This window comes from Notamacropus eugenii, chromosome 1 (assembly GCF_028372415.1).
Source record: "Notamacropus eugenii isolate mMacEug1 chromosome 1, mMacEug1.pri_v2, whole genome shotgun sequence".
Classification (NCBI taxonomy): domain Eukaryota; kingdom Metazoa; phylum Chordata; class Mammalia; order Diprotodontia; family Macropodidae; genus Notamacropus; species Notamacropus eugenii.
The window spans coordinates 64,722,378-64,736,794 of NC_092872.1; the positions used below are offsets into that span (position 1 = coordinate 64,722,378).

The 14,417-nt window shown below is 38.2% G+C and overlaps 1 pseudogene; it reads right to left on the reverse strand.

Annotated features, from left to right (window-relative positions):
* The window catches only part of LOC140503462 (BPTF-associated chromatin complex component 1 pseudogene), a 70,871-nt pseudogene continuing 56,454 nt past the window's right edge, over positions 1–14,417 (reverse strand).

Below are 14,417 nucleotides of genomic sequence, written 5' to 3' on the forward strand. Positions count from 1 at the left end.
TAAGCAGAAAAAGTTTTACTTGACAAGAAGAATATCACTTCTTAGAGATTGGAACAAATAAAAGGATGTGGAGAAATATAGAGGGATCCAAGACTTGTCTTTTAATGTCAGCACTGCTAGGTCTTTTGTGTGTTCCTCATTGTGGCATCATCATTTAAATATTAATTTTTTTTCTTATTGCTTGTAATATTTTATCCTTGAGCTGAGGTTTTTGGAATTTGACTGTGAAATTCCTGTGGGCTTTCTGTGTAGGATGTCTTTTAGGTGGTGATCAGTGGATTTTTTTCTATTTCTACTTTCTCCTTTTGTTTTAATGCCTCAGGAAAACTTTAAAAAAATATTTCTTGTATTAATATACTAAGATTCTTTTTTCTGATCATAACTTTCAGGTAGTCTTATTATTCTTATGTTTTCTCTTCTTGGTCTCCACATCAGTTGTTTTTCTTATGAGATATTTCATATTCTTCTATTTTTTTCATTCTTTATATTTTGTTTTATTATTTCTTGATTTCTTATAACTTCACTGGCTTCCCCTTGCCCAATTCTGATTTTCAAGGACTTGTTTTCTTCCTTAAGATTCTGGATCTCCTTTTCTAATTGGTTGACTTTCTTTTTATAATCTTGTTTTTCTTGGATTTTTTTAAAAAAAGGTTTTCCTCAATCTCTCTCATTTGATTTTTAAAGTCTTTTTAAAGCTCTTCTATGAATTCTTTTGGGCAGGTGACCATTGGATATTACTCTTTGGAGTAGAAGAGAGTTTCTTTGCTTCATTATCCTCCTCTGAAGATGAACCCCAGTCTTCTCTTTTCCCATATTAACTCTCTATAGTTGGATTCTTTCTCTTTTGCTAGTTCATTTATTTTTTTATTTGTAGCAGCTTAGTTTTTGTAATTACCTCTATCCTTGGGGTATGGGGGAATGGTACTTCTGGCTTCAGATCCTCCTTCATTTCTCCCCTTTGAAACTAAGACCTCCAGCTTCTTGCAAGTGCCCACAGCCTGTGGCATCCTCGTCCCACACCACTGTTTCTGCACTCTTCAGGTGTGGGCTGATTCCTTTTCACCTGCAGTCATACCTCCACAGCACAGCTGGGTCTGGTGTTCCTTGTCAGCAGAAGTTCCCTTGATCTTCCCAGCTAAGACACTCAACTCCCCTCACTGTCCCTGGGGTAAAAGTTTCTGTCATTGGGACTGACAAAGCCTCCCAACACAGCTAACCCCAGGCCTTGTCACTTGTTGTTTAAGCCTGGAGATGTTTACTCTTCACAGGGACCAAACCTCATCCTGGGATTTTTCTTCAGATCTCTGTTCCAGGAGGACCCCTGTTCTACCCTTAGTCTTATTTGCTTTTACTGCTCTATGTTCATATGCCTCATCTGTGGAAGAAATTGGGAGAGCTTGGAATTTTCTGACCTATTCCACCATCTTCCCAGAATCCTCTCTAAACTGGGGCAGTCTTCATGAAGAAGGTGACACCTGATTTAAACCTTGAAGATAAGACTGAGAGGTGGGGAATTTAGGTGTCACAGACCAACTCTGATTCTTTTTCACACAAGAAATAACCTTGTAAATATTTGAATATAACAATCATTTATCTATAATGCTTATCTTCCTTAGGTCAAACAACACTGATTCCTTTAGTGAATCCTTATATGTCACAATCTCAAGTTCACTGTCTTGATCACCCCCCTTTGAATGTTCTCCAGCTTTCTAAAATGTCACATCTAGTACTGAATACAATAATCCAAATATGGTTTGGCCAGGGCAGAACACAGGAGGGCTACTCCCTCTCATTTGGGACACTATTCTTCCATAATAAAGCCTAATAGTTTACCAGCTTTTGGGATTGCCACTTAACACTATTGACATATTAAGCATCCAGTCCACTGAAATGTCCATATCCTTTTCAGATGAATTTTTCTCTAGGCGTATCTCTTATTCTTGTATGTGGCAAGTTGACTTTTGTAATCCAAGTGTAAGACTTCAGTTTATACCAATTAAATTTCATCTTATTGGATTTAGCCCCACATTCTTCCCTACCATTCAGGGTATGCTATCTCACCTAACTTTGTGTCATCTGTGACTTTAACAAGTTGATAATCTAGTCTGTTATCCAAGCTATTGCTCTAAAAACACATTAAGTAGCACAGACTGTAGAATATATTCCTAGGCTATTTCGCTACAGACTTAATTTGCATAAGACCACTAATAAGTGACTACTTTTTGAGCCCAGTTCTTTCATCCAGTTTCTACTCTACTTGTCTTTATTATTATGTAGCTGATATTTCCCCATATTTACACAGAAATGGCATGAGGATTTTTTTTAGCATGAAGGTTTTTAAATATTTCATTGACATCTAGATAAAATAAGTTGATAGCATTCCTTCAATCTATCTGGTTAGAAGCCAAGTCACAAAAGGTAAATGAAATTAGTTTGGCAGGATCTTCTTTTCATAAAGAGAAATCAGCTCTTTTTGATAACTGTTCCTTATTCTAGAATTCACTAACCATCCTCATCATTACCCAGCAATTGAAGTCATGCCTATAGCTTGGAGGGTTCATTGTCTTCCCACTTGTGTCAATCAGACAAGCATCTAGGCTTCTTGCTCCTGGGAAATTTCTTTTGTTCTCCATGATTTTTCAAAGATCACTGAAAGTGGTCTGGCTATCCCATCTGGAATGAGGACCCTAGAAAATACTTTATCTGGGCCTGTTGACTTGAAACTTCTTAGGAGTATTCAGGTACCCTTTTACTAATTCTAGACCTATCTAGGAAATTTCAGTTCCTTGCTAACCACACACATTCCATTCTTTCCGGTATATTTTCATTGGTAGAGCAAATAGAAGCAAAAAAAAGTTGAGCAGAATGTTCTTTCTGTTATAATTACTATCCACTTCACCTTGAGGAATGGTCTTCTATTCCTTCTCTTATCCTTTTCCTGTATTTAGCCACAAAAAGTTATCTTTGTGATTTCTAAATCATCTCAGTTCATTATGTGCCAGGCCTAGAGGCCTGTGTGGGCTACCCGAGTCTTCTTACCTCACCTCCGAGGTCTTCGGTTGGCCAAAACCGGATGCTCATATGAGAGAAAGGACGTTCCAGAGTCGAACAAGGGTTGAGCTTTATTTCAGGGTCTAGTTACAAGTGCAGGGGGATCTTCCTTAGGAGGAAGAGGGGGAGATTTCCTAAGGAGGCTAAGATCTTAAGGGATTGGAAGTAGAAGTACAAGCGGGGAGAGAGGGGGAGGGGAGAGAGAAGAAGAGAAGCGGAGCCTACTGTCCTCTTGGCTCCTCACGTGCTAAGAGAGCTTTCAGGCTTCCTCAATCCTACTTAACCTTCAGCCACACAGTTTGCATCTGAATACCGTGCTGTTAGATAACTAGGTGTGCCCAGATCCGGGACCATCTCGAGGGCGGGGAGATCTCTCTCCCATCACGTTTCTCACGGGAAGAGGCGGAATTACTCGAGATAGCTCGGTTCACCTCTATTCCCTGCCGTTCCTGGGGGGGTCTCGTGAGAGCTCTAAGATTTAGAAGCTCCCACCTTTACCCGCCCGAGACTGTCCACACGGAATTGAGCTTCCAATCCCAACAATTATGAGCTTTAGCTGTCATGACTGAGCATCTTTTGTTGTTATATTACCTTCATATCCAAATATATTCCACCATATCTCCTATACAGCAAGCCATCCCCTGTAACAAAGACTGAAAAAGAGAAGAAAAAAGTTAAGCAAAACTAAGCAACAAATCATCTGAGTCTTATTCCCCCACCTCTGCAAAGAAGGGACAGAGGTGCATTTTTTTCTTCCTTTCTTCAGGGCCAAGCTTGATCATTATAATTATCATTATAATTACATAGCATCCAGCTTCAGTTTTACTATTTACATTGTTGTTGTTATGTTATATATATTTCTTCTCAGTTCTGCTTGCTTCCCTTTACATCAGTTCATATAAGTCTTCCAATGTTTCTCCAGATTCATCACATTCTTTTTTACGTTACATTCGTTTACCTCACTGTCTTTAGCTATTCCTCAATCCAGGCAATCTACTTTTTTCTAGTTCTTGGCTAGTACAAAAAAGTATTTATAGGTGTACATTTTTATCTCTGATCTTTTAGGGGTGTCTGCTTATCAGAAGGATTGTGGGATCAGAGGGTGTTGACATTTTATTCTCTTGAGACTGTTCTTAAAGGTGCTTGTTTTCATGGTTTCTTACCAATCCTTGAATCCATCTTTTACATTTAACTTTTAAAAATCCATAGTGGTTAGACAATCATGGCGTATCCACTTCTTGCCAGGGTACTGGACATTTTGGCAGATAAACTCAGATTGATAAGCTGAAACTTCCTTAACTGAGGGAGAAGAATAGGGCTCATCTGGCTCAGGAGAAGAGCATATAGATGCATATAGACATAAGATGAGCAATGTGGTCAGGTAGGAGGACTATGAAACAGTAGTCATAATAGCGGCAGAAGAGATGTGGATAGAGCCAACTACAGAGACCATTCAAGAAAGAAAGGGAAGCTCATCAGGAACTGACACGAGGAAGAGAAGCTATGGAAACTGCACTAGTGCTTCTTAACTCTCTAGACAAGTGCGTAAAGCTATTGATTAGGTAGTCTTACCTTATCTTCTTTTGTATCCACAAAGGCTCCACAAGACCATATTGATTTTTGACCAGCCATGTACTCCCAAACTCCAGTGAGAAATTATCCAGATATCTCCCAACTTTCCATTGCTAGCCCCTCAGCTCCTCTTGAGAACAATGATAACTGTTGACCACAGCTTTAATGCAAAGTTATACTATGCAAGCTCCACACTTAGTGTAATGGCCTACAGGTTTCAGAGGCTTCTAGGCAGAGAAGTTGCCAACATCACAGGCAAAGTTACAATTACTAAGTGAAAGGCTTGATGCCGAAGTCAAACACTGCCGCAGGCTTGATGTCACAACATCCTGCAGATATTTCAAGACTGTGATTTTCAATATACCCTTGAAGTTCTTCATGCTGGGAACACTCAAGTAGATGAGTTCCCCAATGATCCTTGCAGTGCATGTTGGTACCGTGGACCCAACCACTCTGATATATGGGCGATGGCATGTCAACAGTACAAGACATCTTTCTGCTTCTGCAAACCCAAAGCTAGTATTAAGATTGTCATTAGCTACCACTCAATTCATCTGTATTGCTCATTTGATGATTTTAGGTGTCTGCAAGGAAAAGGATATGCCTCCAGGATTACGTCTCCTTGCCTTAGGAGCTGAGAAATCATTTAATCCACGGTGAAACAAGCACAAGCATATGGAGTGGCAGCAGCAGAGAGGCTGCTCCGGACTGATTTCCTGTAGACATCTATCTAGACCATGGAATCCTTTCTACCTATTCTTTTTCTATACTGTTTGAGATCTGCTTTTCCCCAAAGTCAGATTCATGTCAGACTCTTCTCTATCACAGATTCTAAGGTGGAGTTGTCAATTATCACCAAAGTTCCCATCATTTCATCTTCAGCAGACAGTGCTTCCTTGTTGATAAGGAGTAGGTCCAGAAGAGCAATTCCTGTCATTTGTTCTACCCTTTGAAGGATGAAATTATCATTAATTTAAACCAAGAAATAATCACTTGTTCTATCTCTTGCAGAGAGCTTCAACAGATCTCTGGATCATTTACTGTCAAGTTCTTCCATTTTTTTTTTTAAAGAAACACTTGTTCTCTCTAATAACCTAGAGATACATTCCTAGAGTTCCTCTACCTTCTAATCTAGGAGGGAGAGCAACTTGTACTTGGAAGGTAGATATCAATGACTTGGCTCTGGCAAAAAGATAATGGGCTATCAAGGTCACTGCAAAATTTTGCTTCACATATTCTAGAAGCAGGATCTTCATTTAGGAAGTTTGTCCACTCACAATGTTTTTCTAAGAGGGCTGAGGACCCAGAGGGCAAAGTGGGAAGGGAGAGTGATGGAGAAAATGGACTAGGGAAAGGTAGAATATGCTGGAAAGAGATGAGAGTATGGAGGGAGTAAGAGATTTTTTCTCCACTGATAATGACGAACTTCAATTTGGGAGGCAGGAAGGGGCAGTTCACTAGATATGAGACAAGGGAATTAGCAATTTATCAGAGTATTCAGATGATGAGGACAGGGAATGAGAAGTTTGATTTGTTTAAATTCAGCAAACATTAAGTACCTACTATGTGTTAGGTGTTGGGGATACAAGGACAAAAAGGGAACAGCTTTTAACCTCAATGGTTTTACTTTCTACAGGGGTATGAGTGGGAAAATACAACAGGTACACTGATGAGTAGATACCAAGTGTCTACAAAGTTTGTGTGTTTGAGTGTGTTCATTAATAACTAAGGAAATAAAAAAAATGCTCATTCATATGAGTTGGCTCTTGAGTTGAACCTAGAATCAATGGTGCAGCAGTGCAGGTATGGGGATGGCCTGTACAAAGACGTGGAGACAGGAAATAGAAAGTCTTATGTGGGAAACACTGAGCATGCCAGTTTGGTAAGCACAAATAATATGTAAACTACCTGTTAGAAGATAGGTTGAATCCAGATTGTGAATGGAGAGGAGTTTGTATTTTACCCTAGAGGCAATAGGGAATCATTGCAGCATCTTGAGCAGGGGAGTGACATGGTCAAACCTGTCCTTTGTGAATTGGCAGCATTATGGAGAATGGATTGGAAAGGGTAGAAGAAGTTGGGTGCAGAGAGACTGATCAGGAGGCTATTGCAATAGTCCAGAGGAGAGGAAATGAAGTCCTGAATTAGGACAATGACTATGTGTGTAGAGAGAAGGGGGTGGCTGGCAACAATATCGTGGAGGAAGAATTGACAAGACTGAATGAAGGTGAGGAGAGAGAGGAGTTGATGATGACCTCAAAGTCACAAACCCAGGTAACTAGAAGAATGGTGGTACCTTTGATACAAGCAGGGATAAGGAGAATGGCAGTCAAGAAGGTCATATGATAGAAGAGATCACAAATCTAGGACAGTAGGAAACTAAGGTCAAACTATTCTTCCACTTTTTTTTCTTCTATTTTCATCAGAGTCCTTGAGGGGCTTTGGTGCCAGGCTTAGAGGGGCTCATCCTGAAAGAAGCCTCCAGGCCTGGGAAGCTCCTGCACACTCCTTTACTCCAACATTTCTCTGTCACAATCCAGTGAGTAGCCATGGTTGTAGGTGAGACCAGGGCAGTGACATCAGCAGCGGTGGTACTGGGTCTTCATCTCTCCTCATCAGTAATGGCTGTCGTGATGGTGGGATGAGGCATGAATCTCCCAGGTGGTTATTACAGGCAAAGGAGGTAGTACAACATGGTAAATAGGTGGTTGACTTTGGAGTTAGGAAGACCTTGATTCAAGTCTTTCCTCTGACACACACTAGCTATGTGACCATGGGAAAGTCACTTAACCCTTCTTTACCTTAGTTAATTCTTCAAAACCATAAATTGTAGCCTGCTTGGCCACTGAGGGATTTTTTGCACCAGGAAATTATCTATATCAGGGCAAAGTCACAGGTCAGGATAAAAAAAATTAATTGGCGTAGAAAGTACCTAGTGACAGAGCTTAGGCTGGGAGTCACTTCTGCAGATGACTGCTAGGAGGCCATGTGGCAAGAAGGCCTCCAATTCCAATCTCTTAGAGAAGCCAGGGCTGGAACCATTCTTCTTTCTATCCATCTTTCCTGAGCTCTATGATGGGGAAAGCTGGAGAATATATGGGAATAGTGATAGCTCTCTCATTCTCCTCAGTGGCAAACAGGGGCCTTCAGAAACTTGACTCACTAACAAACCAGTGCTGAAGTAGACTATTTCTGTCTTTCCCAGTTCAGCCAGGTATGGTTGCAGACCAATTGTTCCTTCCATCTTTAAACTAGGAAAAAAAGGGTTGAATAACAGGAAAGTGAGGTGGATTTATAACTGGCTGAATGATTGTACTTGAAGAGTTAAAAACCAATATCCTGAAAAGAGGCCAATGGAAGACCATAGTACAACAATCTGGGGCCTTTCAAGGCTCTAGAAAAACACCTTGAAAGAAGCTTCTGCTTGGCAGAACCTGCTGTTTAGTACTCATAGATTATACCTGGGTATATCAGGTCATATAATCTAAAGAATGTGCAGAAGTCCATAAGAGTACCACTGAAAAAGTCTGAGAGAAGACTACTAACATTTTTATTTTCACTATCAAATTCCTAATGAGGCAGTGTGGATAATGGAAAGGACACTGGACTTGGAACCAGAAGACCAGAGTTTAAAACGTAGTGGCGTCGCTTTCTTTGCAACCCTGAACAAGTTATCTAATCTTTCTAAACCCCAATTTCTTATTTCCTAAAATGAAGGTAGCACATTTATGCAGTGGATAGAGTGTTGGGTTGAACTTGGAGTCAAGAAGACCTGAGTTTGAATTCTGCCTCAGATTCTTACTAGCTGTGTGATCCTGGAGAAGTCATTTCATCTCTCTCAACCTCAATTTTCTCATCTGTAATATTGAGATAATGACACTTACCTCACAAGGTTGTTGTGAGATTCAAAGGTAAAGGATGTTAAGAACTGGCCAGTAGAAGGAAGTGTGTTCCACTTATTTGGGTAAGTCACCAGAAATCACCAGAAAGCAAACTTGTAAAGAATTCATCAAATGACATTATAGGAAAATTAAACAGCTCAATTTGACACTAGCACAGAGATTCACATCAGTTGTTCATACAACTTATGAGCATAAGATTTATCTTGACATCTCCCTTGCATTGAGTGGGTGCTATACAGCCAGGAGGCTGCCTATGGAGAGGAAGAGCATTTCCTTTGAGTTTCAAGGCTCATGCTCAAGATGACATACTTTTGAGTTCAGTCATGTTGAAAATATTAAGCTAATTTTCCTTTCTTAGACATGAGAAATGAATGTGTTTTATTTTGCCTTTCCCATCTCACACTGTCCTCTAACCCAACACACCAGCTCTACTTTGTCAGGGCCAAATGCTTCAGGTGACAGGTGAAATCCATTCTTAGGAATTGCAAAATCCACACTGATGTCTGACTGGAAGACTAGTTAAAAGAAATCTTCTAGAGTGTGAGTCTCAGCTTTGCTAAATCAGGTCAGAAATCATTCACAGCTGCCATAATTAACAACGATTAGTATAATCCCAAGGCATCAATGGAAGGGCTCACCCTACATAGTACTTAGCCCTCGGCAGCTAGGGTAGCAACCAAAGAAGAAATACAAATCAAAGCTATGTTCAGTGCTGTTCAGCAGGCATTTCACTTATTTGGCTTAGTGGTATTTTAATCCCAGTTAGACTATCTATCTGTAATATGCAAACAGGGAGAATATAGATGAACTACAGAAAATCAGAAAATCTAAATCATTCAGGCCAGTTCATATGTAATTTTTGCATTGGCATAATAGTCGTTGGCTCCACTTGGACTCTAATCATTATCCATGAACTGAGATGTAACAAGTGACTTCACAAAAAACAGTCATGGAGGGACTTGATGTTTATTGCAGGTGTGCATAGGAATGAGTGTCATCCAGCAGACCAAAGAGTTGTGTGTCACCTCAGGGATATGAGCAGAAGATGGGATGGGGTTTGACTAGAAAGATACCTGTGGCATTCAGGACCACTATCTCAAAAGCTGGGTGGTTCAAAAGTTCTAAATCTCTCCCATTTCTTTCCTTCTCGTACTTAATGGTCCAGCCAAATTGGTCTTTTCTCTGTTCCTTACATATGACACTCCTTCTGTTATCTCTGTGCATTCTCCATGCCTGGAAAGTGTTCTTTTCTCATCTGTACCTTATAGACTCCCTTGGAAACACAGTTGAAGGATTTTCTATGTGAAGCTTTTCTTGAGCCCAGTTATTAGCACTTTACCTTGTATTTATTTTTTATTTAATCTCTATGCATTTGTTTCTGTACATTCTTACTTATGCATATATTTTCTTTCTTTCCTCCTGCAACATCCAACAATTTAAAGAGAGTAGGTATTGCTTCACTAGTTGTATCCCCAAGTGCCTAGCACAGTACCTGACACGTAGAATTTATTATATCGAATTTAGTTATTAAACACGTTTGGTAGATTTGATTGTGAGTGAGGTGGTATCTGCTTTCAGTCTTATTAAATGAACAGAACTAGGAGAACAATTTATGTAATATCAATAATATTGTGCAGAATAATAACTTTGAAAGACCTAGGAACTCTGATTAACACAATGACCAACCACAGTTCTAGAGAACTCATGATAAAACATTCTGCCCATGGCCAGATAGAGTTGATGGACTTGGAGTGCAGATCAAAACCATACTTTTTGGATATGGCTAATTCTGGAATTTATTTTGCTTGACTATGCAGTTTATAACAAGTTTTGTTTTTCTTGTTTTCTCAGTGGGTGGGAGAGTATGTGTGAGAGGGAGAGAATTCACAAGTGAAAATAAAATTGAATCTCAAAAGCCCTATTAAGTGACACAGTAGAGGCAGCCCCATACAGTGTACAATTCAGGTCCTTCTCACCTCCTCCCTAGTCTATGACAGTAACCTCCATCTTAGTTTCCCTACTCCAATCCATACTCTACACATTTGCCAGAGTGATATTCCTAAATCATAGATCTGACCAGATCACATCCCTGTCCAAGAAGCTCCAGTGGGCTTCTTATTTCCTTAAACTCCTTTGTTTGGCATGTAAAAGTCTTGTACAATCTGGATTTAGCCTATCATTCCAGGTTTATTATACATTTCTCCTTTATAAAATTCATTTCAAGCATCATCTCCAGAATGAGGCCTTTCTCAATAGCCCAGAAGTTATTAGTACCTTACCCACCTCCAAATTACCTTATATTTACTTTGTATGTAAAAATACTCTGAGAAATGTAAGCTTCTGGAGAGCAGGTTCTATTTTGATTCTTTTGTGCCTGAAACATAGCTGGTAATAAATGCTTGTTGCTTAATTCATTGGATAGAGAAAAGGTTGACAAACTTTTTCTGTTAAGGGCCACATAGTAAATATTTTAGGCTTTGCAGGTCAAGAGACCAAGTAGAAGTTATTATGCAGGCACTTAATGAGAGAAAACAAATTTCCATAAATATTTTTATGATGAAATTCAAAATGTAGTAATAGATTAAATTTTTTTGTAATGTAGATCTACTAATAAGAATGGAATTCTTTTTAGGAGGGGAATAAATAATGGGGGTTCACAGTTAGTGTTCTCTATAACATCAAAATCATTTGGAAATGTTTATTTGTTAATATTGATCTTGAATGAGATTTTATATATTTCATCTTCGAAAGTGCCTTTTACAAAGATAGGTACTGTCAAATATGGTTATCAATCCACAAGCATATAATCTTAGTTGATCATATTCATCACTGGGACAACATTTATAGTAGTCGTTTCGAATCTTCTCTTGATGTTTGCCTTTTAGCAAGCAAGTCATTACATTGCAGATTAATCACTTGCAACTGAAGATCAGGTAGAAGCTCCTCAACTGCACAGTTAAATAGATTTTGAAATAAGGAAATTTCCTTTGTACTTGCATCGAGGTCTGAAAAATACTTCTGAAATTGTAGTTGGAACTCAAAAAATACATTTCCTGCTTGGGAATGGAGACCTCTTTTTTTTTTTTAACTTTTTACAGCTTGGAAATTTCTAAATCAGCTTGACACTGTGATTCAAACAATGTTACTTGTTGAATTGACTTTATCTCAGTATTAGTTTTGCATGTAAGGGTTATTTTGCGGTGTACTTTTAGACTGAATTCATTAAGAAACATTAGGATGTCTGTAGCAAAGGCTAATTTCCAAAGCCATTTAGTGTTCAATAATAGTGGTTGAAGGTGATTCTTTTTATCCAGAATCTTTTTATTCCATCTTGGTCCTGAGCTCAGAAAACTCTAGTAAAACTTTTGTTCTCTTGTTTTGACGTTATGGGTATGCAGTAGTAATTTTAAAAAAATAGTTGAAGTGTGGAGATATGTGTTGCCCTCAAAACCCCGTTGAGTATAGTTGCATCACAGCAATTTATTGTGGACCAAACAGCAATATGAAATGATGAGAGTACCCATACACTTCTCTTTTTAAAAATTATTAATTTATTTATTTTTAGTTTTCAAAATTCACTTCCATAAGTTTTAAATTTTCTTCCCTTCCCTCCCCAAGATGGGATGCAATCTCATATGGCTCTACACAAACATTCCTATTAAGCACATTTTCGCATTAGTCATGTTGTACAGAAGAATTATAACAAATGGGAGACACTATGAGAAAGAAAAAACAAAACAAAAAAGGAAGTAGTCTGCCTTGCTCCACATTCTGACTCCATAGTTCTTTCTGTGAATGTGGATGCATTTACCATCATGAATCCTCTGGAATTGTTTTAGGTCCTCATATTGCTGACAAGGGCTGAGTCTTTCCAAATCAGTCATCACACACGGTGACTGTTTCTGTGAACAATGTTCTTCTGGTTCTGCTCACTTCAGTCAGCATCAGTTCATTATGTCTTTCCAGGATTTTCTGACGTCCACCTATTCATCATTTCTTACAGCACAATAGTTTTCCATTACATTCACATACCACAACTTATTCAGCCATTCCCCAGTTGATGGGCATTCCTTCAATTTCCAGTTCTTGGCCACCACAAAAAAAGCTGCTACAAATATTTTTGTACATGTGGGTGCTTTTTCCAATTTTATGATCTCTTTGGAGTACAGCCTGAGAAGTGATATTGCTGAGTCGAAGGGTATGCACATTTTTATAGCCCTTTAGGCATAGTTCCAAATTGCTCTCCAGAATGACTGGATCAGCTCACAGCTTTACTAACAGTGAATTAGTGTTCCAACTTTTCCACATCTTCTCGAACGTTTATCATTTTCCTGTTTTGTCACATAATCCAATCTGATAGGTGTCATGTAGTACCTCAGAGTTGTTTTGATTTGCATCTCTCTAATCAATAGTGATTTAGAGCATTTTTTCATGACTATAGATAGCTTTAATTTCTTTCTCTGAAAACTGCCTCTTCATAGACTTTGATCATTTTATCAATTGGGGAATGACTTGTATTCTTATAAATTTGACTCAGTTCTTTATATATTTTAGAAATGAGGACTTTGTCACAGACGCTAGTTATAAAAATTCCTTTCCAGTTTTCTGCTTCCCTCCTTATCTTGGTAGCATTGACTTACTTTGTGCAAAAACTTTTCAATTTAATGTAATCAAAATTACCCATTTTGCATTTCATAATGTTCTCTATCTCTTTTTTGGTCACAAATTCCTCTATTCTCCGTAAATCTGACAGATAACTATCTTGCTCCCCTAATTTTATAGTTATCAGCCTTTCTATTCGTGTACTTATTTCAAATTTATTTTGGTATATGGTTTCAGATGTTGGTCTATGCTCAGTTTCTGCCATACTATTTTCCAGTTTTCTCAGTAGTTTTTGTCAAATAGTGAATTCTTATTCCAGAAGCTGGGGTCTTTGGGTTTATCAAACAGTAAATAGAGTGTTATAATTATTGACTGCTGTGTCTTGCGTACCTAAACTATTCCACTGATCTACCCCTTTGTTTCTTAGTCAGTACCAAGTGATTTTGATGACTATTGCTTCATAATACAATTTGAGATCTGGAATGGCTAGACTGCCTTCGCTAGCGTTTCTTTTCATTAATTCCCTTGGTTTTCTGAACCTTTTGTTCTTCCAGATGAATTTTGATATTTTTTTCTAGCTCTATAATTTTCTGCTAATTTGATTAGTATGGCACTGAAGAAGTAAATTAATTTAGGTAGAATTATCATTTTTATTATATTAACTCAACCTATCCACAAGCCACTGATTTTTTCCAATTATTTAGATCTGCCTTTATTTGTGTGAAAAGTGTTTTGTAATTGTGTTTATAGAGTTCCTAGGTTTGTTTTGGCAAATAGACTCCCAAGTATTTTATAATGTCTACAGTAATATTTAAACGGAATTTATCTTTCTATCTCTAGCTGTTGGGTTTTGTTAGTAATATTTAGAAATGCTAATGATTTATGTAGGTTTATTTTATATCCTGCAACTTTGCTAGAGTCGTTTATCATTTCAAGTAGTTTTTTATTTGATTCTCTAGGATTCTCTAAGTATGTGATCATATCAGCAAAGAGTGATAGTTTCTTCTTTGCCTATTGTAATTCCTTCAATTTCTTTTTCTTCTCTTATTGCTAAAGCTATCATTTCTAGTACCATATTGATAACAGTGGTGATAATGGACATCCTTATTTCACTTCCAATCTTATTGAAAATGCTTCTAGCTTAAGCCCATTACATATAATGCTTGCTGATGGTTTTAGGTAGATGGTATTTATCATTTTAGGGAAGGCTCTATTTATTCCTATGCTCTCTAGTGTTTTTAATAGGAATGGTTGTTGTGTTTTGCCAAAACCTTTTCTGCATCTATTGAG